This window comes from Dipodomys merriami, unplaced genomic scaffold (genome assembly GCF_024711535.1).
Source record: "Dipodomys merriami isolate MVZ:Mamm:240054 unplaced genomic scaffold, mDipMer1.0.p SCAF_279, whole genome shotgun sequence".
NCBI classification, from domain to species: Eukaryota; Metazoa; Chordata; class Mammalia; order Rodentia; family Heteromyidae; genus Dipodomys; species Dipodomys merriami.
The window spans coordinates 403,156-407,500 of record NW_027204259.1 but is presented as its reverse complement, the minus strand read 5'-3'; positions in this window follow the sequence as shown (position 1 = coordinate 407,500).

The following is a 4,345-nucleotide window of genomic DNA, read 5'->3' as shown; positions in this document are numbered from 1 at the left end:
GAGAGAAGACTGAATCCATCCTTTTTGGTAGTAACATAACAGGTGCCCACTATTCATTTATTTTATTTTTTGTGAGTCCTAGGGCTGGGATTCAGGGCCTCGGTGTCATCCCTGAGCTTCTTTTACTCAAGGCTGAGGCTCTACCACTTGAGCCACAGCACCACATCTGACTTTTTTCTGGTGCGGGGGAGGTGGTTTATGGGAGATAAGAATATCACAGACTCTCCTGCCTAGGCTGGCTCTGAGTCACAACCATTAGACCTCAGCCAGGATGAGCAAGAGCCACCAGCACCTGTTCACCACCATCCATTTATAATCCCCTAGGGCCAGTCCTAGGCCACCCACACTGCACCTTCCATGTTGTGGGAATCAGACATGGGTGGGTTTGATACTTCAACAGCCTACCTACCTTTGAACATTTTTCTGGGTCAGTCTGATAGTGGCTTCCTTCTTATCCACAGCAATGACTTGGCTCTGACACAAGAACAAATGTCCCCCAGGAGGTGTCAGGCCTGGGGTCTTTCCTCTGTACACCACCCCCTCTCCCCAAAATGACACAAAGCGAAAGTAGACATAGAGTGAATTCATTTTCTGATAATCAGTGTCTGGCCTGATATGTGGTGGTGAGGATCAGAGGCCCAGGATAGTGCTGTGCGGTTGGACAACGTGATGTCTCCTCATCCACTTTCCTTAGAAGAGAGTAGTGGAGAAGGACTCATCAGACAGATTGACAATGAATAACCATCATGGTCTAGCCCGGGCACAGAGGGGCTTACCTCAGGGAGCTAGTTCAACAGGCTGAGCAAGACAGCTCCTGACCCACAGCTCACCTCCAGAATGAGAGGGCCACCTTGGGTCCCAGCCACATGGGGACACTAATCCACCTCCTGCAGCACCCATTCAACAAGTTCCTATAAGAGAGAGAGAGAGAGAGAGAGAGAGAGAGAGAGAGAGAGAGAGAGAGAGAGAGAGAGAGAGAGAGAGAGAGAGAGAGAGAGTGAGAGACAGACACAGAGACAGACACAGAGACAGAGACAGAGACAGAGACAGAGACAGAGACAGAGACAAGAAGACAGACAGACAGACAGACAGACAGAGAGGGGGAGATTCTTATCTCCAAAGAACTACAAGAAAACCGGGAATGGTGCTGTGGTACAAGTGGTAGAATGCTAGACTTGATCTGAGGGGCTTGGGGACAGCATCCAGGCCCAGATTTCAAGCCCCATGACTGACAAGAAGTGGACTTCCTACCACAAGGAGTGGACTGATTAGCATCCATAGTCTTAGGGAGCATGGCAGAGAAGTCCTGCCAAGCTTCCTGTAAGCTGGGGGCCATGAGTAGGCCATCCAGCTTCTCCATTCCTCGTTTTCCCCAGATGCAAAACTTAACACAGTGAAGGATCCCTTTCCTCATGGGGATAGGGTAAGGATGAAAGAGAGCCATGTTTTGTTTCATAATCCATACATGATAAATAACAGGCCCCATCTGAGCCTTTTCCAGCTATCTTCCTGTCATATGCTCACAGAATTGCCAAGAACCTTCTCTGACGACCGCTCCCTCTATGCTGGCCCTGCCCAGAGATGCTCCTGTATTGATCCTTTGTTTCCTCACAACTTTCCTGTGAGGAGACTGAGGTCCGATGGTTCCAGGCCCAACCCAGAGCTTCAACTTTGGTCAAGAATCGGCTGCCATGGACTAAGAGTTTGGGATAATCCATCTAAACCATTGAGTGAGCAAGGCGCAACATGTCTTCCATCCCAACTACAGATGAACACGCATAGTGGCCCATGCCTGTCACAGGAGGACCATGATCCAGCCCAGTCTGAGCATATATTGAGTCTCTAAATGCCAAAGACAGAAAGATTTAGCTCCCATGGTAGAAGACCTGACTGGAAAACCTAGGCCTTGAGTTCAAACTCTAATATACCAAAAAGAATCAGACGTCTGGTGCCAGAGGCTCATGCCTATAATTCTAGCTACTCAGAAGGCTAAAATCTGGAGATACAGGTCAAGATTTAAAATAACGTTGGCCTCGCCCCTCAGACGTCATGATCAGAAGACCAGAGTCTGACCAATGCCAATACGCTCCATACTAACAGGGTTCACATCCATACTAAATTCTGGTCACACTCTCTGTCCCACTGGGGAGCCACCCCCTGAGGGCCCACCCCCAGGTCCTCCCAAGCTCCCTCTGCCACCACCAGGCCCAAGCGAGTAGACACTTTCAGGAAACAAAGGTCCCTTGATCTTATAATTTAATGGTGTTGAGTCCCCTTCAAGTGTCTCACCCTTCCAGGCCCCCAGACTTCAGCCACAAAGCCCATGCACCTTCCCCGCAAAGATAGTGGTTAGAAGTTACCAAAGGGCCCAGCGCTCCTTTTTACAACCCACTTCTACACACATCACTCACACACAAACATACAAACACACACACACACACACACATACACACACACACACACACACACACACAAACACACACACAAGGCCGGCACTGGTGGCTCCTGTCATCCTAGTTACTCAGGAGGCTGAGGTCTGAGGATCACTTTTAAAAGCCAGCCCTTGCAGGAAAGTCTGAGAGGCTCTTATATACAGTGAACTACAGAAAAGCCACAGGGGAAGCTGTGGCTAAAGTGTCAGAGCACTAGCTATGAGCACGAAAGGTCAGGAACACCACCTAGGCCTTGAGTTCAAGGTCCAGTTCTTGTACCTTCAAACACACACAGACATAGATACAGACACACACACACACACACACACACACACACACACACACACACACACACACACACACACACACACACACACACACACACACGGACAGCCCAAGGCTTCAGCAGTCCCTGAGAACAGAACCATGAACTCATTCCATTAGGATCACATCCCAACTCCAAGAAGGTGGCACTACTGACCTCAGACCCACTGTAGACAAAACATTGAGCCTCTCACATATCTGGAATGTCTCATAGACCAGCATGGCATTTCATACCATATACACGGCTATGCAGAAAATTTAGCCACCTCTTTTGTTGTTGTTGGTCACGGGGTTTGAACTCTGGGCCAGGTCACACTGTCCCTCAGCTTTTCAGCTAAAGGTGAGCACCCTCCCACTTAAGCCACAGCACCACTTCCTGTTCTTTGGTGGTCCATTGGACATCAAGTCTCACAGACTTTTCTGACCAAGCTGGCTCTGAACCATGGTCTTCACATCTCAGCCTTCTGAGTAGCTAGGATGACAGCTGTGAGCCACTGGCAACTTCCGTTTTAGCTACCTTCACGTACCCAGAGGAAAACCATCTCATAAGGCCACAAACTTCTTGCAACCCTTCACTTCAGAATTAGTCACCAAGCATCCTAACACATCCTTTATTGGAGAGAATACAGACACAGCAATCCCACCCCTGCAACGATTTAGCCACTGCCTGCCTGCCACAAGCCACGTCCTCTTGAAGCTGTGTCTTCAAGCTAGGGTAAACTTGGGGAGTTCATAGAAATGTCGGTACAGTGGGGCAAGCACCTTGTCTCCCAACCACAGCAACCCCCTCTTCGTCCATCCCACACATGGACCATCCTTTGCAGGCAAATGTTTTACTTACTTTCTTTTTTCAGTTGTGGGGCTTGAACCCTAGGTCTCAGTGCTATCCCTGAGCATTTCAGCTCAAGGTGAGCACTCTACTACCTATGCCACAACACAACACCACTTCTGCTTTTCTGGCAGTTCGTTGGAGATAAGAGCTTCAGAGTTTTTCCAGCCCAGGCTGGCTTTGACCCCTGATACTCAGATCTCACCTCCTGGGTACCTAGGATGACAGTCATGAGCTAGTGCCACCAGGCCAAAGATACTTTTCCATGCCTGTCATCCTATCCCCTCAGGAGACTGAGATCTGAGGACTGCAGTTGGATACCACCCTTGGCAAAAAAGTCCATGAGAACTCTTTATCTCCAATTATAAACACCTAAACAAGTTGGAAGTGGAGCTGTGGCTCAAATGGTAGAGTGCTAGCTTTGAGTATAACGACAAAGGATAGGACCCAGTCCCTAGTTTCAAGCTTTTTCTAACAAAGACCCACCCAAGAAAGGGAAGCAGGTGGGCATACGCGAGCTGAAAGCTCACACATAGTGCTCAAGACTCCCAGAACAGACCCCATCCTGCTCTGATTCTCTAGATTCTATGTCCTACATCATGGTAATCTTAGATGGAACTTACCATGCACCAAGTCAGGATGTTCAAGTACAATCGCATATTCAGGATCCCCTGACCTTATCAAAGACTCAAGATCTCTCACTGTGTTGCCTCTAAACTGGATAGGGAGGTGAGGTCTAGTTATCCAACCACAGGATGTG